The sequence below is a fragment of the Pseudophryne corroboree genome, chromosome 6 (genome assembly GCF_028390025.1).
Source record: "Pseudophryne corroboree isolate aPseCor3 chromosome 6, aPseCor3.hap2, whole genome shotgun sequence".
NCBI classification, from domain to species: Eukaryota; Metazoa; Chordata; class Amphibia; order Anura; family Myobatrachidae; genus Pseudophryne; species Pseudophryne corroboree.
In genome coordinates this window covers 10,572,326-10,595,244 of record NC_086449.1, presented here as the reverse complement: position 1 = coordinate 10,595,244, position 22,919 = coordinate 10,572,326, and positions in this window count along the sequence as shown.

The following is a 22,919-nucleotide window of genomic DNA, read 5'->3' as shown; positions in this document are numbered from 1 at the left end:
AGGGAGACTTATGGATTCCTTCGTCCGTATATACTTTAAACAGGAGAAATTTAGAAGCCACCCACCTATTATAGATTGCTATATAGTCTTCAATATCCACACTCCTGGCCACAGTCCATATATTGGAGGGTTTACTTACTCCTCCCCCGACTGGCATGCACTGCAATCAAGGTATACTGTGGGTACCTGTGCTCCTGACAGCTCTCTGGATTTCCACAGGTAATGCAATTCCTTCCTTCTCTGGGTTACTCTAGAAAGCACCCTGTACTCTGATGTCCTCCTGTTACCTCTCTGCTATAACAACCTGCCTGCCGTAGCGCTATCCTCACATAGGCGGCTTACCCCTCTCTTATGCAGTGGAGGATGACGTGATGGCGGCTGGCGCTTGTGAGGTGGCGAGGTGTGAGCTGATGTCGGGACTCCGTCTATCCTCGTCGATAGGACTCCCGGTGGTATCTTCTCGGTTTGTCCTCCAGATACATAGTCTCGGTGCCGTCTATCGTCCTCCGGCTAATACTGGCTCTCTCCTCTGGCTCCGTGCGGCTTCACTCCCGTCCTTCTCCTTTCCTCCCCCGATCCTCTCTGCGACACACCAACCGTCGTTTTTTTTTTTCTCCTCCTCACTCGCTCTCCCCTGTCCTTGCGCGAGGGGCTTCTAGAAGTCTCTCTCCAGCCCCTCGTGCCATAATATTAATATAAAAGTCCAGTGGTCCCCTGTAGGTATTTTTAGTCACCATAACCTATACCACAGCCTCCCTATACAATTACTATCATACATATATATATATACAGTAGATTTTCTTCTGGTCTATTTTCCCTAGTACTATAATTAATAATAATATAATTAATAATAATTACTACAGTTACATGTATTTCAGTTACTGCTCCTTTCTTTGGTCAATACTAGTATAGAGGCGGGCTACATCAGTGTAAGGGAGGAGTCGGGAGAGTGTCTACAGGAGGCGGTGACTGAGCAGCAGCAGAGGCTCCATTCTGTATGGTTGTCAGTGTAAGGGAGGAGTCAGGGGAGTGTCTGCAGGAGGTGGAGACTGAGCAGCAGGGGCTCCATTATGTGTGGCTGTCAGTGGAAGGGAGGAGTCGGGGGAGTGTCTGCAGGAGGCGGAGACTGAGCAGCAGCAGGGGCTCCATTCTGTATGGTTGTCAGTGTAAGGGAGGAGTCAGGGGAGTGTCTGCAGGAGGTGGAGACTGAGCAGCAGAGGCTCCATTCTGTGTGGCTGTCAGTGTAAGGGAGGAGTTGGGGGAGTGTCTGCAGGAGGCGGATACTGAGCAGCAGAGGCTCCATTCTGTGTGGCTGTCAGTGTAAGGGAGGAGTTGGGGGAGTGTCTGCAGGAGGCGGATACTGAGCAGCAGAGGCTCCATTCTGTGTGCCTGTCAGTGTAAGGGAGGAGTCGGGGGAGTGTCTGCAGGAGGCGGAGACTGAGCAGCAGCAGAGGCTCCATTCTGTGTGGCTGTCAGTGTAAGGGAGGAGTCGGGGGAGTGTCTGCAGGAGGCGGAGACTGAGCAGCAGGGGCTCCATTCTGTGTGGCTGTCAGTGTAAGGGAGGAGTTGGGGGAGTGTCTGCAGGAGGCGGAGACTGAGCAGCAGCAGAGGCTCCATTCTGTGTGGCTGTCAGTGTAAAGGAGGAGTCGGGGGAGTGTCTGCAGGAGGCGGAGACTGAGCAGCAGAGGCTCCATTCTGTGTGGCTGTCAGTGTAAGGGAGGAGTCGGGGGAGTGTCTGCAGGAGGCGGAGACTGAGCAGCAGACACACCATTCTGTGTGGCTGTAACTGGAAGGGATGAGTCAGGGGAGTGTCTGCAGGAGGCGGAGACTGAGCAGCAGCAGAGGCTCCATTCTGTGTGGCTGTCAGTGTAAGGGAGGAGTCAGGGGAGTGTCTGCAGGAGGCGGAGACTGAGCAGCAGGGGCTCCATTCTGTGTGGCTGTCAGTGTAAGGGAGGAGTCGGGGGAGTGTCTGCAGGAGGTGGAGACTGAGCAGCAGGGGCTCCATTCTGTGTGGCTGTCAGTGTAAAGGAGGAGTCGGGGGAGTGTCTGCAGGAGGCGGAGACTGAGCAGCAGGGGCTCCATTCTGTGTGGCTGTCAGTGTAAGGGAGGAGTCGGGGGAGTGTCTGCAGGAGGCAGGGACTGAGCAGCAGCAGAGGCTCCATTCTGTATGGTTGTCAGTGGAAGGGAGGAGTCGGGGGAGTGTCTACAGGAGGCGGAGACTGAGCAGCAGCAGAGGCTCCATTCTGTGTGGCTGTCAGTGTAAAGGAGGAATCGGGGGAGTGTCTGCAGGAGGCGGAGACTAAGTAGCAGAGACTCCATTCTGTGTGGCTGTCAGTGTAAGGGAGGAGTCGGGGGAGTGTCTGCAGAAGGCGGAGACTGAGCAGCAGATGCACCATTCTGTGTGGCTGTCAGTGTTAGGGAGGAGTCGGGGGAGTGTCTACAGGAGGTGGAGACTGAGCAGCAGGGGCTCCATTCTGTGTGGCTGTCAGTGTAAGGGAGGAGTCGGGGGAGTGTCTACAGGAGGTGGAGACTGAGCAGCAGGGGCTCCATTCTGTGTGGCTGTCAGTGTAAGGGAGGAGTCGGGGGAGTGTCTGCAGGAGGCGGAGACTGAGCAGCTGGGGCTCCATTCTGTGTGGCTGTCAGTGTAAGGGAGGAGTCGGGGGAGTGTCTGCAGGAGGCGGAGACTGAGCAACAGCAGAAGCTCCATTCTGTGTGGCTGTCAGTGTAAGTGAGGAGTCGGGGGAGTGTCTGCAGGAGGTGGAGACTGAGCAGCAGAGGTTCCATTCTGTGTGGCTGTCAGTGTAAGGGAGGAGTCAGGGGAGTGTCTGCAGGAGGCGGAGACTGAGCAGCAGGGGCTCCATTCTATGTGGCTGTCAGTGTAAGGGAGGAGTCGGGGGAGTGTCTGCAGGAGGCGGAGACTGAGCAGCAGAGGCTCCATTCTGTGTGGCTGTCAGTGTAAAGGAGGAGTCGGGGGAGTGTCTGCAGGAGGTGGAGACTGATTAGCAGAGGCTCCATTCTGTGTGGCTGTCAGTGTAAGGGAGGAGTCGGGGGAGTGTCTATAGGAGGCAGAGACTGAGCAGCAGCAGAGGCTCCATTCTGTATGGCTGTCAGTGTAAGGGAGGAGTCGGGGGAGTGTCTGCAGGAGGCGGAGACTGAGCAGCAGAGGCTCCATTCTGTGTGGCTGTCAGTGTAAGGGAGCAGTCGGGGGAGTGTCTGCAGGAGGCGGAGACTGAGCAGCAGAGGCTCCATTCTGTATGGTTGTCAGTGGAAGGGAGGAGTCGGGGGAGTGTCTGCAGGAGGCGGAGACTGAGCAGCAGCAGAGGCTCCATTCTGTATGGTTGTCAGTGGAAGGGAGGAGTCGGGGGAGTGTCTGCAGGAGGCGGAGACTGAGCAGCAGCAGAGGCTCCATTCTGTGTGGCTGTCAGTGTAAGGGAGGAGTCGGGGGAGTGTCTGCAGGAGGCAGAGACTGAGCAGCAGCAGGGGCTCCATTCTGTGTGCCTGTCAGTGTAAGGGAGGAGTCGGGGGAGTGTCTGCAGGAGGAGGAGACTGAGCAGCAGCAGAGGCTCCATTCTATGTGGCTGTCAGTGTAAGGGAGGAGTCAGGGAGTGTCTGCAGGAGGCGGAGACTGAGCAGCAGCAGAGGCTCCATTCTGTGTGGCTGTCAGTGTAAGGGAGGAGTCAGGGGAGTGTCTGCAGGAGGCGGAGACTGAGCAGCAGGGGCTCCATTCTGTGTGGCTGTCAGTGTAAGGGAGGAGTCAGGGGAGTGTCTGCAGGAGGCGGAGACTGAGCAGCAGCAGAGGCTCCATTCTGTGTGGCTGTCAGTGTAAGGGAGGAGTCAGGGGAGTGTCTGCAGGAGGCGGAGACTGAGCAGCAGGGGCTCCATTCTGTGTGGCTGTCAGTGTAAGGGAGGAGTCGGGGGAGTGTCTGCAGGAGGCGGAGACTGAGCAGCAGAAGGGGCTCCATTCTGTGTGGCTGTCAGTTTAAGGGAGGAGTCGGGGGAGTGTCTGCAGGAGGCGGAGACTGAGCAGCAGCAGGGGCTCCATTCTGTGTGGCTGTCAGTGTAAGGGAGGAGTCGGGGGAGTGTCTGCAGGAGGCGGAGACTGAGCAGCAGCAGGGGCTCCATTCTGTGTGGCTGTCAGTGTAAGGGAGGAGTCGGGGGAGTGTCTGCAGGAGGCGGAGACTGAGCAGCAGCAGGGGCTCCATTCTGTGTGGCTGTCAGTGTAAGGGAGGAGTCGGGGGAGGAGCCTGCAGCAGCATCACTAGATGTTAGAAGTGTGAGTGTATAATCCAGCCATTTATATTACCCCTACACTAAGCACAGCAAGCCATAGGTGACTATGGTACATAGCCAATATCATATTGGGTGTAAGGACTCCAGGGCTAGGCCGTAATAACAGCTATTAAGCAGGAGGATAGTAATGGGTCACAGTAGTCAGAGTGACCTATAATTACAGTTCCATGTATGGCTTAATCATAGTGCTAAGGAGAAGGTAGAAAGCACTGGGTATATATATGTAACAGGAGGAATGGAGTGACACTTGAACTGTTTAACGCTTCCTAAATTCAGATGGAGCCACGCTCATCTTGGCTTCTCTGCTGCACCTAGGCACAATATGATTTATTAGCATAAACCCTTCATCTATTGTTCTTAGCTGCAATACATTACAGAGAACATTACAGCATGGGATTAAGTCATTACAGCAGGGGATTAAGTCCAACTGCCCTGGCTCATTTAATCCTATTAAAGGCCAAAATAAAGATGGCTCCATCTGTACAGTTTTAAAGCTCCCTCATATATAAGCATCACATCAGTCACAGGAGAGCCAGAGACATTGTTCCGCAGCGCTATATAGAAAGTAACACCCTAAAGCTGCCCCCTAATGTGTGTATTTATTAGTGATGTGCACCGGAAATTTTTCTGGTTTTGTGTTTTGGTTTTGGGTTCGGTTCCGCGGCCGTGTTTTGGGTTCGGGTGTTTTTTTACAAAAAACCCTAAAAAACAGCTTAAATCATAGAATTTGGGGGTCATTTTCATCCCAAAGTATTATTAACCTCAAAAACCATAATTTCCACTCATTTTCAGTCTATTCTGAACACCTCACAATATTATTTTTAGTCCTAAAATTTGCACCGAGGTCGCTGGATGGCTAAGCTAAGCGACCCAAGTGGCCGACACAAACACCTGGCCCATCTAGGAGTGGCACTGCAGTGTCAGACAGGATGGCCCTTCAAAAAAACACTCCCCAAACAGCACATGACGCAAAGAAAAATGAAAGAGAAAAGAGGTGCAAGATGGAATTGTCCTTGGGCCCTCCCACCCACCCTTATGTTGTATAAACAGGACATGCACACTTTAACCAACCCATCATTTCAGTGACAGGGTTTGCCACACGACTGTGACTGAAATGATGGGTTGGTTTGGACCCCCACCAAAAAAGAAGCAATTAATCTCTCCTTGCACAAACTGGCTCTACAGAGGCAAGATGTCCACCTCATCTTCACCCTCCGATATATCACCGTGTACATCCCCCTCCTCACAGATTATCAATTCGTCCCCACTGGAATCCACCATCTCAGCTCCTGTGTACTTTGTGGAGGCAATTGCTGCTGGTCAATGTCTCCATGGAGGAATTGATTATAATTCATTTTAATGAACATCATCTTCTCCACATTTTCTGGAAGTAACCTTGTACGCTGATTGCTGACAAGGTGAGTGGCGGCACTAAACACTCTTTCGGAGTACACACTTGTGGGAGGGCAACTTAGGTAGAATATAGCCAGTTTGTGCAAGGGCCTCCAAATTGCCTCTTTTTCCTGCCAGTATACGTACGGACTGTCTGACGTGCCTACTTGGATACGGTCACTCATATAATCCTTCACCATTCTTTCAATGGATAGAGAATCATATGCAGTGCCAGTAGACGACATGTCCGTAATCGTTGGCAGGTCCTTCAGTCCGGACCAGATGTCAGCATCAGCAGTCGCTCCAGACTGCCCTGCATCACCGCCAGCGGGTGGGCTCGGAATTCTTAGCCTTTTCCTCGCACCCCCAATTGCGGGAGAATGTGAAGGAGGAGCTGTTGACCGATCAAGTTCCACTTGACTTGATAATTTTCCCACCAGCTGGTCTTTGAACCTCTGCAGACTTGTGTCTGCCAGAAAGAGAGATCCAACGTAGGTTTTAAATCTAGGATCGAGCACGGTGGCCAAAATGTAGTGCTCTGATTTCCACAGATTGACCACCCGTGAATCCTGGTTAAGCGAATTAAGGGCTCCATCCACAAGTCCCACATGCCTAGCGGAATCGCTCTGTCTTAGCTCCTCGTTCAATGTCTCCAGCTTCTTCTGCAAAAGCCTGATGAGGGGAATGACCTGACTCAGGCTGGCAGTGTCTCAACTGACTTCACGTGTGGCAAGTTCAAAAGGTTGCAGAACCTTGCACAACGTTGAAATCATTCTCCACTGCGCTTGAGACAGGTGCATTTCACCTCCTATATCGTGGTCAGATGTATAGGCTTGAATGGCCTTTTGCTCCTCCTCCATCCTCTGAAGCATATAGAGGGTGGAATTCCACCTCGTTACCACTTCTTGCTTCAGATGATGGCAGGGCAGGTTCAGGCGTTTTTGGTGTTGCTCCAGTCTTCTGTACGTGGTGCCTGTACGCCGAAAGTGTCCCGCAATTCTTCTGGCCACCGACAGCATCTCTTGCACGCCCCTCTCGTTTTTTAAATAATTCTGCACCACCAAATTCAAGGTATGTGCAAAACATGGGACGTGCTGGAATTTGCCCAGATATAATGCACGCACATGATTGCTGGCGTTGTCCGATGCCACAAATCCACAGGAGAGTCCAATTGGGGTAAGCCATTCTGCGATGATCTTCCTCAGTTGCCGTAAGAGGTTTTCAGCTGTGTGCGTATTCTGGAAAGCGGTGATACAAAGCGTAGCCTGCATAGGAAAGAGTTGGCATTTGTGAGATGCTGCTACTGGTTCCGCCGCTGCTGTTCTTGCGGCGGGAGTCAATACATCTACCCAGTGGGCTGTCATAGTCATATAGTCCTGAGTCTGCCCTGCTCCACTTGTCCACATGTCCGTGGTTAAGTGGACATTGGGTACAACTGCATTTTTTAAGGACACTGGTGACTCTTTTTCTGAGGTCTGTGTACATTTTCGGTATCGCCTGCCTAGAGAAATGGAACCTAGATGGTATTTGGTACCTGGGACACAGTACCTCAATCAAGTCTATAGTTGGCTCTGAACTAGTGATGGATACCGGAACCACGTTTCTCACATACCCAGGATGCCAAGGCCTCAGTTATCTGCTTTGCAGCAGGATAACTGCTGTGATATTTCATCTTCCTCGCAAAGGACTGTTGGACAGTCAATTGCTTGGTGGAAGTAGTAAAAGTGGTCTTACAACTTCCCCTCTGGGATGACCATCGACTCCCAGCAGCAACAACAGCAGCGCCAGCAGCAGTAGGCGTTGCACTCAAGGATGCATCGGAGGAATCCCAGGCAGGAGAGGACTCGTCAGAATTGCCAGTGACATGGCCTGCAGGACTATTGGCATTCCTGGGGAAGGAGGAAATTGACACTGAGGGAGTTGGTGGGGTGGTTTGCGTGAGCTTGGTTACAAGAGGAAGGGATTTACTGGTCAGTGGACTGCATCCGCTGTCGCCCAAAGTTTTTGAACTTGTCACTGACTTATGATAAATGCGCTGCAGGTGACGTATAAGGGAGGATGTTCTGAAGTGGTTAACGTCCTTACCCCTACTTATTACAGCTTGACAAAGGCAACACACGGCTTGACACCTGTTGTCCGCATTTCTGTTGAAATACTTCCACACCGAAGAGCTGATTTTTTTGGTATTTTCACCAGGCATGTTAATGGCCATATTCCTCCCACGGACAACAGGTGCCTGACTTAAACAAACCACCTCACCATCAGAATCCTCCTTGTCAATTTCCTCCCCAGCGCCAGCAACACCCATATCCTCCTCATCCTGGTGTACTTCAACTCTGACATCTTCAATCTGACTATCAGGAACTGGACTGCGGGTGCTACTTCCAGCACTTGCAGGGGGCGTGCAAATGGTGGAAGGCGCATGCTCTTCACGTCCAGTGTTGGGAAGGTCAGGCATCGCAACCGACACAATTGGACTCTCCTTGTGGATTTGTGATTTCGAAGAACGCACAGTTCTTTGCTGTGCTTTTGCCAGCTTAAGTCTTTTCATTTTTCTAGCGAGAGGCTGACTGCTTCCATCCTCATGTGAAGCTGAACCACTGGCCATGAACATAGGCCAGGGCCTCAGCCGTTCCTTGCCACTCCGTATGGTATTGGCAAGTTTACGCTTCTCCTCAGATGATTTTATTTTTGATTTTTGAGTCCTTTTCTTACTGATATTTTGTGTTTTGACATTGGGCATCGGCCTTGGCAGACGAAGTTGATGGAATTTCATCGTCTCGGCCATGACTAGTGGCAGCAGCTTCAGCATGAGGTGGAAGTGGATCTTGATCTTTCCCTATTTTTGGAACGTCAACATTTTTGTTCTCCATATTTTAATAGGCACAACTAAAAGGCACCTCAGGTAAACAATGGAGATGGATGGATACTAGTATACTTATGGATGACGAGTGACTGAAGACACAGAGGTAGCTACAGCCATGGACTACCGTACTGTGTCTGCTAGTATAGAGATGATAATTAATGATATAAAAATATATATATATATATAACTACTGTAGGTATATATAATATAATGACGGACCTGGTGGACACTGTCAGCAGACTCCTAAACTACTAGTATGAAGAAGATAGAAAAAAAAACCCCACCACAGGTAGGTAGGTATACAATTATGGACGAGCACTGACGACACAGAGATAGCGACAGCCGTGGACTACCGTACTGCGTCTTCTAGTATAGATAATATACTAAATATATTACTACTGTAGGTATATAATATAATGACAGACCTGGTGGACACTGTCAGCAGACTCCTAAACTACTAGTATGAAGAAGATAGAAAAAAAAACCCCACCACAGGTAGGTAGGTATACAATTATGGACGAGCACTGACGACACAGAGATAGCCACAGCCGTGGACTACCATACTGCGTCTGCTAGTATAGATAATATACTAAATATATTACTACTGTAGGTATATAATATAATGACGGACCTGGTGGACACTGTCAGCAGACTCCTAAACTACTAGTATGAAGAAGATAGAAAAAAAAAACCACCACAGGTAGATAGGTATACAATTATGGATGAGCACTGACGACACAGAGATAGCCACAGCCGTGGACTACCGTACTGCGTCTGCTAGTATAGATAATATACTAAATATATTACTACTGTAGGTATATAATATAATGACGGACCTGGTGGACACTGTCAGCAGACTCCTAAACTACTAGTATGAAGAAGATAGAAAAAAAAAACCACCACAGGTAGGTAGGTATACAATTATGGACGAGCACTGACGACACAGAGATAGCCACAGCCGTGGACTACCGTACTGCGTCTGCTAGTATAGATAATGTACTAAATATATTACTACTGTAGGTATATAATATAATGACGGACCTGGTGGACACTGTCAGCAGACTCCTAAACTACTAGTATGAAGAAGATAGAAAAAAAAAAACCACCACAGGTAGGTAGGTATACAATTATGGACGAGCACTGACGACACAGAGATAGCCACAGCCGTGGACTACCGTACTGCGTCTGCTAATATAGAGATGATAAAGATGATAGAGATGAAAAAAATATATATAACACTACTGTAGGTAAATATTTATATAATATAATGAATGACGGACCTGCTGGACACTGTCAGGAGAATGCGTTTATAGAATAAAAAATAAAAAAAACACCACAGAAGTGTTTAACTTTTTCAGGCAGACAATATACTGGTGGTCACTGGCAGCAAAAGTGTGCACTGTACTCCTGCTATAACTGCTCCCCAGTCTCCCCCACAATTAAGCTGTGTGAGCAGTGAGCACTCAGCACAGTCAGATATACATAGATGATATATCATGCAGCACACTGAGGCTGAGCACATATATGGTATGTGACTGTGTATCGGTTTTTTTCAGACAGAGAACGGATTATAAATAAAACTGGTGGTCACTATCAGCAAAACTCTGCACTGTACTGAGTACTCCTAATGCTCCCCAAAATTAGTAGTAAATCAATCAACTCAAGTGTCTCTCTAATCTAATCTAAACGGAGAGGACGCCAGCCACGTCCTCTCCCTATCAATCTCAATGCACGTGTGAAAATGGCGGCGACGCGCGACTCCTTATATAGAATCCGAGTCTCGCGAGAATCCGACAGCGGGATGATGACGTTCGGGCGCGCTCGAGTTAACCGAGCAAGGCGGGAGGATCCGAGTCTGCTCGGACCCGTGCAAAAAAAGCTGAATTTCGGGCGGGTTCGGATTCCGAGGAACCGAACCCGCTCATCTCTAGTATTTATGTCTCTGAATTAGCAGAATTAGAGTAAAGGACATTAAAGGTAGCCATACTACAGTTACATTGGATGAATGTTAAAGCCTTTTAGCCACAAAGGATTAGAATATCATCCCGATTCAAAGACTAGCTTGTGGCACTTTAATACAACTGTGTTATATGTATATTCGTGAACCCGTAAGAAGGACTGACACGTAAGAGACTATTAGTTTTAAAGTTAAAGGATTTGAGCTCGCTGTGACTATGATAAGAGAAACCATCTGTTGCAGATATATTTAATATAGACTCATCCTAAGAGACAACAATAATTTGAGCCATACAGGAATCGAAAAGCTATATATGCTCTGAAAGATAGAAAGCATCAGCTACTTCAAATGGACACAAGGACGCAGCATAACAGGTTTATCATACCAGCTTCTTAGGAGTTTACTTTACTACTGGACAACTACGGTAACATTTTGACTGAGGAAGGGATACAGATCCCTTGGTAATCAACTGTTGATGTTACTATCTATGAGCTAAATAGATACTTTCTGTTATCTGCCAAGGAGGAACTATAAGTAACCTTATAGGAGAAAGTAATCGCTACCATAAGTAGACTGAGCCAAACATCTTTCTCTTTAACTGAAGGGAGAACTGATAGTTGATACTAAAACATAGTGTCAGACATTCTGTATTAACTGCTGTTATTTTTAGGAAGTTTATGGGCCCTTATAGTGCACTATCATATTAAGAGTACCCGGGTCACTCTAACACCTAAGGGTGTCTTGAAAAGAAAAAGGATATGTTTTATTTCATGCAGGTACTGGTGGTCATTCCGAGTTGATTGCTCGTTATTTTTGTTTCGCAACGGAGCGATCAGTCGCTAACGCGCATGCGCAATATCCGCACTGCGACTGCGCCAAGTAAATTTGCTATGCAGTTAGGAATTTTACTCACGGCATTACGAGGATTTTTCTTCGTTCTGGTGATCGTAATGTGATTGACAGGAAGTGGGTGTTTCTGGGTGGAACCTGACCGTTTTATGGGTGTGTGTGAAAAAACGCTGACGTTTTTTGGAAAAACGTGGGAGTGGCTGGAGAAACGGGGGAGTGCCTGAGCGAACGCTGGGTGTGTTTGTGATGTCAAACCAGGAATGAAACTGACTGAACTGATCGCACAGGCAGAGTAAGTCTCGAGCTACTCAGAAACTGCTAAGAAGTGTGCTAATCGCAATATTGCGAGTCCGTCGTTTGCAATTTTGAGAAGCTAAGATTCACTCTCAGTAGGCGGCGGCTTAGCGTGTGCAAAGCTGCTAAAAGCAGCTTGCGAGCGAAGAACTCGGGATGAGGTCCACTGTGTATAGGCCTAATTGACAGGGGGTTAGCATGGACTAATGACTTAAAGGGGAATGTGTAAATGATGAAATGTTAATGTATACTTAATCCATTTGGTACTGGTCATTAAAGAGTTATACTTGCCATGTGTGTCTGTTCCATTTGGAAGTTGATCTGAAGATCCTGGAAGAAAGAGACAGGTATATTAGATAATATATCTATGATATAAGGGAATCATCCCCTAAGGACAGAGATCAGGCTTACTCAAGCAAGCCTTAACGGTAGTTAAATACTACACATAGCTTGAGTGGAGGCACAACTATTAGGTAACCATCCCTTAATAGAATACATAGCTCTCGTTCAAGGTATTGAGTGTAGGGTTACAGTTACATAAGAGCTAAGGGGCAGTCATATAGATGCATAGTTTAGCGTTGTACATGATTGCCCCTTTACAAAAGAGCACAACAACCAGAGGTTAAAGTGAGCCGGAACGGGGCGGAACTGCGTTCAGCCAGTTCCATTTGGAGACGGAACGCAGTTCTGCTTCCTCTGGCTCACCTAACCTAGGGAAATGCCCGGCACCCTCTGAGACTGTGTTACCAGCTGGCGCCAGCTCTTTCCCCATAAGGCAGCGGTAGCCAGAAGCCGGAGCTCACTCTTGAGCTCCAGCTTCCGGGTCAGGCAGTGTGCGGCACTATGGGAGAGATGTCCTGACGTCTCTACCATACTGTAGCTGCGAGGGGCGGGCGCCAGATGGAGGCTGCGGTCCAGAAGCAGGAGTGGGGCTGGTGAGTATTGGTTGTTTTGTGTGTGAAAAAACCGCTACTAGAGGGAGAAATATCTTCCGGGGGTAAACAAACTGTAGGCATAACTACTGGGGGTACTACTAATGAGAGCATTGCATATGGGGCACTTAATAAGGGGCATCACTCCTGGGGACAAAAAGGGCACTACTAATGGGGGCTCTGAATAAGGGGCACCAATACTATGGGCTCTACATAAGGGGCACTACAACTGTGGGCACTACCACTACAGTGGGTATTGCATAAGGGGCACTACTACTGTGGGCATTATGTGTATCAGTGGCACTACTACTGTGGGCATTATGTGTATCAGTGGCACTACTACTGTGGGCATTATGTGTATCAGTGGCACTACTACTGTGGGCTTTTTGTATAAGGGGCACTACTGTGTGTCATAACATGAATAAGGGACCCTAATATGTGGTGTAATGTGAATAAGATTGTGCTACTGTGCTGCGTAATTTGAATTGGGGATACTATTGGGTGACCATGCCACTTTCTTTTCGAGACCATGCCCCTTTTTGCGGCGCTCGCAATCCCTTTAATTTGCTAGCATAGGTGGGGGGGTTGAGTTCCACCCCCTCTCTAGGACCACTTTAAGCACTGACAACACCTATATAACCTAAATGCAAGTGACAGAAATGATGCAAGTGTACTCTGATAGCCTATGAAAACCTCACTATCTCACGGAAACTCCAGGAAGCCGAGGTACAGTACAATGGGGGTCATTCCGAGTTGATCTTATCTGTGCTCAATTTAGCACAGCTACGATCGTAAACTCAGACATGCGGGGGGACGCCCAGCACAGGGCTAGTGTGCCCCGCATGTCAGTGCCGCCCCCCCCCCGCACAAATACAAACGCATCGCACAGAGGCGATGCCATTGTATCTGTGGAGTAACTCACGTCCAGCGCAGCTCCTGTGGCTGGCCGGGAGTTGTGTCTCGCTGCTGCTGGCCGCAGCGGCTGCGTGATATGTCACGCAGCCGCCGCAGCAAGCCACCCCAACGGTCCGGCCATGCCTGCATTGGCCGGACTGCGCCTACTAAATGGCGGCTTAATGCCGCCATTCAGCCCCCTCCCACCCAGTGACCGCCTCTGATTCAGAGGCGATCGCTAGGCACCGACGACTGCCATGCGCAGTTCCGACCCAATCGCTGCGCTGCAACAAACTGCAGCGAGCGATCGGGTCGGAATGACCCCCAATATGTAAATCAGATTTTTGTTTCCTTATTGAGAAAATAAGATAATACTGAGCCCTGTTTTTAATGAGATTGGTAGCACACCAACTTCAATGTGCAGCGGCTGCTGAGAAGAAGAGATGACTCTGGGAATGTCAGCAGGTAGTCAGTACAGAGTTGAGCCCGACTCTGGACTTTCCAACAGACTCGGATCCTAGAACGAGGCAAAACGTCATTATCCCGCTGTCGGATTCTCGCAGGTTTTGGATTCGAAATAAACAGCCGCGCGTTGCCGCCATTTTCAATCCGGACTTGGAGAGTGAGGGAGACAGACCTCTGTCTCTCTCTGTGGTTGGTAGCGTCGGGTGGGGTCAGTGTGTGCTCTGTGGGGGTGCTGCTGCAGTCCGGCGTTGCACTGGGGCCCGCCTCTGTCCAGGGGCCCAAGCATGTAATGAGTCAAACTGACTCATTACATGCCGCTGTGCGCTGCGGGCAACCTCTGCCCGCAGCGCACAGCCGCCCATAGAGTAGAGTAGAGGAGCGGCGCGCACTGCAGTGGTACGGGGTAAGGAGGGGGAGGGAGGCGGAGGAGGGAGCCGCAGCAGCACTTTGTTACTGGTGGAGGCGCTGCTGCTGCTGCCCCTCTGCTTCACTATAGGCTGTCTCTTTCTTTCTTTCTTTCTTTCTTTTTCTTTCTTTCTTTCTTTCTTTCTTTCTTTCTTTCTTTCTTTCTTTCTTTCTTTCTTTCTTTCTCTTTCTTTTTTTATTTGTTGGGACTGCCTGCCGCAATGTGTAAAAAGGGGGGACTGCCTGCCGCTATGTATAAAAATGGGGAATCTGCCTGCCGCTATGTATAAAAATGGAGAATCTGCCTGCCGCAATGTGTAAAAATGGGGAATCTGCCTGCCGCAATGTGTAAAAATGGGGAATCTGCCTGCCGCAATGTGTAAAAATGGGGAATCTGCCTGCCGCAATGTAAAAATGGGGAATCTGCCTGCTGCAATGTGTAAAAAGGGGGAATCAGCCTGCCGCTATGTGTAAAAATGGGGAATCTGCCTGCCGCTATGTATAAAAGTGGGGAATCTGCCTGCCGCTATGTATAAAAGTGGCAAATCTGCCTGCCGCTATGTGTAAAAAGGGAGAATCTGCCTGCTGTAATGTGTAAAAAGTGCATGCTGTCTGCCGCTATGTGTAACAAGGGCACGCTGTCTGCCGCTATGTGTAACAAGGGCACGCTGTCTGCCATTATGTGTAAAAAGTGTATGCTGTCTGACGTAATGTGTAAAAAGGGGATGCTGTCTGCCGTTATGTGTAACAAGGGCACGCTGTCTGCCATTATGTGTAAAAAGTGTATGCTGTCTGCCGTAATGTGTAAAATGGGGACGCTGTCTGCCGTAATGTGTAAAAAGGGGATGCTGTCTGCCGTTATGTGTAACGAGGGCACGCTGTCTGCCATTATGTGTAAAAAGTTTATGCTGTCTGCCGTAATGTGTAAAATGGGGACGCTGTCTGCCGTAATGTGTAAAAAGGGTACGCTGTCTGGCGCTATGTTTAACAAGGGCACGCTGTCTGCCGTTATTTGTAAAAAGTGTACGCTGTCTGCCGCTATGTGTAACAAGGGCATGCTGTCTGCCGTTATGTGTAAAAAGTGTATGCTGTCTGCCGCTATGTGTAACAAGGGCACGCTGTCTGCCATTATGTGTAAAAAGTGTATGCTGTCTGCCGCTATGTTTAACAAGGGCACACTGTCTGCCGTTATGTGAAAAAAGTGTATGCTGTCTGCCGCTATGTTTAACAAGGGCACACTGTCTGCCGTTATGTGAAAAAAGTGTATGCTGTCTGCCGCTATGTGTAACAAGGGCACGCTGTCTGCCATTATGTGTAAAAAGTGTATGCTGTCTGCCGTAATGTGTAAAAAGTGCACGCTGTCTGCCGCTATGTGTAATGAGGGCACGCTGTCTGCCGTTATGTGTAACAAGGGCACGCTGTCTGCCATTATGTGTAAAAAGTGTATGCTGTCTGCCGTAATGTGTAAAAAGTGCACGCTGTCTGCCGCTATGTGTAATGAGGGCACGCTGTCTGCCGTTATGTGTAAAAAGTGCACGCTGTCTGCCGTTATGTGTAACAAGGGCACGCTGTCTGCAGTAATGTGTAAAAAGTGCACGCTGTCTGCCGCTATGTGTAACAAGGGCACGCTGTCTGCCGTAATGTGTAAAAAGAGGAATCTGTTCGCTGTAATGTTTTGTGGACACATCCCTTCCCCACGAAGCCACGCCACTACGGCGCGCACTGCCCCTGTTTTGCATGCAGGGGTGGGGCTCCGATGCCGTTTCTTGCACACAGTGCTAAAATGTCTAGAGACAGCACTGTTGCTAGGTATCCATTTCTCTGGCCCTGAGCAGGTCCTCCTCACCAGATCCTCTCCAGGGGCGAGGGGGTGGACTTGGATGGGATGGGGGGGGGGGCAAGGCATTTTGTCGCACATGGGCCCACCGCTTGCTTGTTCTGCCACTGGCTGCAGTCACTGTGGTGTCCCTGTGCTGTGTTAGCGGTGCTGTCCTGGCTGTGACTGTGCTGTATAGGGGGCAGGGGCACTGTCCTCCTGTATGCAGTGAAAATACAGGGGTGCTGTGAAAATAAAGGGACACTGTTCTGTGTGCTGTAATAATAAAGGGGTGCTGTCCTGTGAAATGGAGAATAACAATTTGTAGGAAAAAATAGTGGAAGATCAGGAACCACTTCCAGTTCCTACTACTAGTGCTGAAGCTGCTGCTGCCACCAGTCATGACATTGATGATGAAATTCCATTAACGTCGTCTGCTGAGGCCAATTCCCAATGTCATAAAGGGCATGTAAAATCTAAGAAGCAAAAATTAAGAACAGGTACCCGATGGATTCCACATTGACAAGGGGATGGACGGGCTTCGTGGGACACTGGGTAACTATGTGTAAGTATGTGTAAGTGTGTTTAATTAAAATCTAACTTTCACGGTGTCTGTGTTTTTATTGTAATATTTATTTTGTTGTGGAACTACAGGTACCAGCAGGCCTGTTTAATTCCCTGCATGCTCGTTATTGTGGTTCTCCAAGTGCCAACATGCAGGGAAGTCTTGCTGGGACTTGTAGTTCCACACCAAAAGACAATATTCTTTATTTTACACTTTCAATGGCTATCAGACCGGCACCCATCACCCAGGAGTGCTGGGGACAACCTCAGTATTCACCCCTGGCCCTTAGGTGCATTGAGGGGGGGACCCCTTGATTAATGGGTACCCTACTCTCCCTTGGAACCCCAGCTAGGGCTGAATAGTTGGGGGGTAATGCCATGGTCGCAGGGACCAATATAAATGTGTCCCCTGTCTGTGGCATTATGTCCCTGGTTAGTGGAGCCCGGTGTTGGTTTAAAAAATGCAGGAACCCCTACAACTTTTTGTCTACAATATTTTTGGAACCAGGACTGGACCAAGAGCCCTGTGCTGGTTGAATAAATACTGGGGAACCCTACGTAATTTCCCCCTGGTATTTTAACAACCAGGATCGGCTCAAAGAGCCCGGGGCTGGTTATGCTTAGGAGGGGGGACCACACGCATTTAAAAAAAAAACTTTTAACTATTTCTATACTGTACACAATGAAGACCTGCACGGATCTCACTGAAATCGGCAAAACATGACTCTTAGTTAATATACACCATTCCCATTGAGCTATTTGATCCTGCATAAAAACTGTGAACACTGCAGTATATGAAGCTTTGCAAAAAAAAAAATAATCAGCATTGTATTTCAGCAGATCTATGTAGTGTGCAGCCACACATCCAATCTCTTGCAGCAACACACTATATAGATCTGCTCAGTCTCAATGCCGATAATTTACAAAGTACAAGGGGGCTGGGTATGGCTTACCAGCGGCCAGGATCCCAGAATTCAGCATCCTTACACCGGGATCCCAGACATAGAATGCCGGCAGGGGGGAGGGGTCACGAGCACAACAAAGACCCTAGCGGGCTATTCCCACTTTATTGGTGTCATGAACACCCACAAGTGGAAATAGTCCCTGTTCCTCTGCATGCCGACTGTAGGGATTGTGAGAGAGCGGGATGTAGGTGCCAGTATTGTGACCACAGGTCTCTTGACCGTTGGTCACATATCTACACCCGTATAAGGTAAGCTTAAAATAGAATTTTCTAGCTTAGAATTGTCTACCTTTCTGTACAAGGGCAGGTAGCTCAATGAATAGATTGTCTGACTGCAATGCCACAGGCGATGGGTTTGAATCCCGGGTATGTCAGCATCTTGTAATGTAATAAAGGACAGTGTGACTGACTAACAAAGAAATCTCAGGTTGAGTTCATGAATGTTGTATAGGTATTAGTGACAGAAGGGGTCAGGGAAGGAGACAGGCGGTCTGGTGATGCTGGGCTTCAAAAAGGGGGGGGAAGGTGCAAGTGAAATTAAAACAGATAATTGACAAGTGCCACCAACAGTGGCCCCTACCCTGCAGCGCTATGTGCGGTGCCCCCTCCGCACACACCTAGTGACGGCCCTAGTAGATTACACACACACAGACATGTAAATGCTGATTTACTTACAGGACTAAAATCACTACCTTAATACACTCAATACACATAAATTCGAGCCGCTGCAGCCGCTGTATGTAGTCCTTAACCTACGTACTTTTTACACAGTTAGCGTACAAAGGCCCGTACCGTGTACGCACTTTGCATACACACGCCGCGATGGACGTACAAAGTACACGCAGTGCACACACACACAGTGACACACTGAGAGCACAATGCAGTTACACGTGTGTCTGAAATACACTTTTAAACCTTAGCAGGAAAAGAGACACGACACCACCAACATATAATTGCTGAAAGGGGGTTACAACAGATATACAATCACAATAACAGAAAAGAGGCTACAATCAATGGTGCATACGTTTGGTTTCGCCAGCGCCACACGGTCTGGTGCTCAGTCAATCAAGAAAGATGACCTTCAGAGAGAGGTGAATGACTGGCTAGGCAGCTTGGCTTTTATACAGTTAGTCAAAACACAATACAATAGAAACTGTAACCTCTTCACCTATAGGACAAAGGGCTGGTCATTTACAGTACAGGAGGGGTCATAGGTTGGTTTGAATAGGTGGACGATGTATGGTCCAGGTGTGCTTGCAGTTGGTCTCCAGTGGGTTCCCGCCGCATATCAGAGTACAGTAAACACAGTATAATATTAATATCCTATTCCTGCGCATAATTATGCGCAGGAGCGTGCTATCTTCTGCAAACTGCTACCGGAATGTTGCCCTTAAAATACCCTACAGTTGGATACCAAACACCACCTCATAACCTAAAGCTGTTCCCTCATATCCTGTAAAGGTGAATCCCTTTGTGGTTGTACCATTTAAACAAGTATAACTTGCTGGTGTGGTGCATGTGGGCTATGTGTACATTGTGCACTATGTGGATTAAATATGAGATATGTCTTTGTGGCTTTTCCATGCAAGTACAAATGCTACCGTAATTACCCATACCATGCGCTAATACGCAGGACCGCGTGAGCGGTCATACGCAACTTGCGAATATGTGCACCCACGGCAGAATAAGTACGCGCACGGAGGCCATCTGTGTGGAGTTTGTACGGGATGTGTGTACTGTAATATTTTCCGACTTCGACAGACAGCCGGCCCCCACACACACAGCCACACAGATTAATACACACATACTTACAGTGCTCCCCCTTCTACAACTGCAGAAAACACACAGACACTGACTGCAGATTATCCCCTCCCATACCCAGGAGGGCACCTGTAGCAATGAAAAGGTTAGTATCACCTGCTGCCTTGGACATCATCCTGAGTCATGCAGGAGCCCCTTCCGTGCCATTGCCCCTTACACTACTCCTGCGCCTGATCTCCCAACAGTAAGCTGTAGCGGGGCTGGAAGCTGCCGCCGGGGAGACAAGGCCTGCTCACCTGCATCTACTCCTTCTCCTCCAGGGGCTGCTGTTGAAGGGCTGCACATTAAGGGAGGCAGGGGGTGTCGTTCTCTCAGGATCGCACACTGGAGGCTGGGGCTGCATCTGCGCTTTCTGTCTGGTCTCTTAGTGGTCTCCATGATGGTTCCACAGACCTCATGCCCTCATCACTCCTACGCTGATCTGACAGGTCACTGCATGGCTCACAGCCGACTCCTCACTCACTGAGCCAAGCATCTTCACTCACCTGCCTGGCCAACTCATTTTGTCTCAGAGGGGAAAAAATTGTTGTGCTGCAGTAGTAAATTGGGTTAGCAGGGGCGGAGGGTTTCTAGGTACTCAGAAACCCCCCCTGTGTGCGCTAGTGTTAGGGGACATGGTCAGGATGCCGGCACTCAAAAACCCAGCAACGGAATCCTGACAAACAGCCTGTTTTGATTCTGTGCAGTATGTACCTGGTGTCAGCTGATCCATCTGTGTTTTCTGTTCCTTAGGTTCTGTGTACATGCAGCTCAGCAGGTACACAGGGTTTGTAATTAGAGTTAACACTCGCAGCCTGGCCGTGTTCATTGGTTAGTGTGGCTGTTATAAACCAGCTAGTTGAGTTCTCCCATGCTGGTGATATTATACTATTTTCCTGCCTGAACGATCTGCATTGTCTGATGTCTTAGTCCTAGCTCCTGTTCATGCTGAGAAGCCTGGTCTGTCAGTTCATGTTATCCAGCAACTCCTGTTCTTGTCAGTTTGTGTTCCAGGACTACCTAGCTAAGTATTCAGGAGCGGTTCTTGGTGCGGGCAAGCAGCCACCGCCGCCTGCCCGCCTACCCTCACCCCGCTCCCTGGCTGCAGCAGATGCCGTGGTCGTCCGCTGCAGCCAGCTCCAGGGATAGACACCAGAGGTCAGTATTGACCTCTAGTGTTTGTGTGGCGCTGCTATGGGAGAGACATCATGAGAAGAGCTGGCGGCCAGACGGAGGAGCAGCAGCAGCAGCAGCAGCGGTCGGGAAGCAGGAGCGGGGCAGTGGTAAGTATTGTTTTTTTTTATTTTGTGTGTGTGTGTGTGTGTGTTTGTAAGCGGTGACAAGGGGGCAAAGCAACAGGGGGCACAACTACTGGGGGCAAAAAAATAGGGGGCACAACTACTGGGGGCAAAGCAACAGGGGGCACAACTACTGGGGGCAAAGCAATGCAATGGGGCACATTTACTGGGGCAAATCTACTTGGGGCATAGCTATAGGGGACACAACTAATGGGGGAAATCTACTGGGGGCACAGCTACAGGGGCATATCTACAGGGTGCATAGCTACTGGGGGCACAGCTACACGGGGCATATCTACTGGAGGCAAATTAACTGGGGGGCACAACTACTTGGGGCAAATCTGGGGGCACAGCTACTGGGAGCATAACTGTGGCCACGTTCCTCCCCTATGAAGCCACGCCCCTATTTGTTTCTGCGCGCACTAACTGTTTTGATGCGGGGAGGGGGGGGGCAGTGGAAACTTTTGCACAGTGCGCCACAAGGTGTAGAACCGACCCTGTAAGTATTATGGACTTTCACTGTGCCCTGTGGATTCTCTAAGCATTCATTACTTCTGTTACATGTTAGAATGGTCTTCCTCTAAGCCTGCATGCTGTTCTGCTTTATTGTGCAAGTCCTGCAATCTGAGTTCCGTGGATTATATTACTCTGGTTCGTTGTTCAACTATCTCATTACTCTGCTGCAAGTCTCATTCTGGAGAACCATTTACCGTCTGTTCATATTCAGTAGCGGATCTTGCCATGGGCAAGCAGTACTTTTGCCCGGGGCGCCGCCTTCCGGAGGGCGCCGCACCAGGGCAAGATCCGCTGCTGGTGTGTGCCCCCTGCCCGCTGCCCCCGTCCGCTGCCGCTGGGAAGGGAAACTAGACGCGTACGCGTCTAGTTTCCCTTCCTGGAGAGGTCCTTTACTGTGCGGTGCGCGATGACGTCATCGCGCACCGCACAGCAAAGGTCCTCTCCACGAAGGGAACTAGACGCTACGCGTCTAGCTTCCCTTCGTAGAGAGGACCTTTGCTGTGCGGTGCGCGATGACGTCATCGCGCACCGCACAGCAATTCAGCTGTACAGGGGGCGTGAATGACCACGCCCCTGTACAAAGCCACGCCCCCTAAAGCCGCCCGGGGCGCCACAAGCCCCGGAGCCGGCCCTGTTCATATTGTACCCTGAATTGTTACCATACCTCCCAACATGACCCTCTCCAGGAGGGACACAATGCTCTGCTTCTGGACTTTCTCTTTCTCTATGATTAGCGGCACCTGTGTTGAACAGGTGAATGGATAAGAAAGGTGTTTCAGCACAGGTGATGGCAATCATAGATTAAGACTGAAGTCCAGGAGCAGAACATTCTGTCCCTCCTGGAGAGGGTCATGTTGGGAGGTATGTTGTTACTGTGATTCCTCTGCCATACATTATTATACCACTGCTTCAATAAAGTGCTTAGTATTCCTGCACTTCTGTGGACATTCATTACCTGCAGCAGTGATTGTGATACATTCTGGTCCTGAATTCAAGCCCTAGCTCATAGCTGTTATATTACTCATCTGCTGTCCATAATCAGTGTAAAGTGTGGTGCTGCATATTCCTGTTTTACAGGGAGAGTCCATAGTCTGCTAAACTTTAATTCTGCTACACCTCGCTCAAGTCACTACTGTATTCCACAGTCAAGTCTGGTTAAACATTTATGTGTCACTCTGCATCTGCTTGTACCTCCAGTGGTAATCCTCTCCTTGTAATTCACCTGGCAAACATTAGAGGCAAGTGAATTGTAACATTATCACCGACCAAACACACTACTGGAGTAGTGATGAGCGGGTTCGTTTCCTCGGAAACCGAACCCCCCCGAACTTCACCCATTTTACACGGGTCCAAGGCATACTCGGATTCTCCCGAATGGCTCGGTTAACCCAAGCGCGCCCGAACGTCATCACCCCGCTGTCGGATTCTCGCGAGATTCGGATTCTATATAAGAAGCCGCGCGTCGCCGCCATTTTCACTCGTGCATTGGAAATGTTAGGGAGAGGACGTGGCTGGCGTCCTCTCCGTTTATTGTTGAACTTGATTGTGCTTTAATGCTTAATTGTGGGAAGGACTGGGGAGCAGCTGTATAATATAGGAGGAGTACAGTGCAGAGTT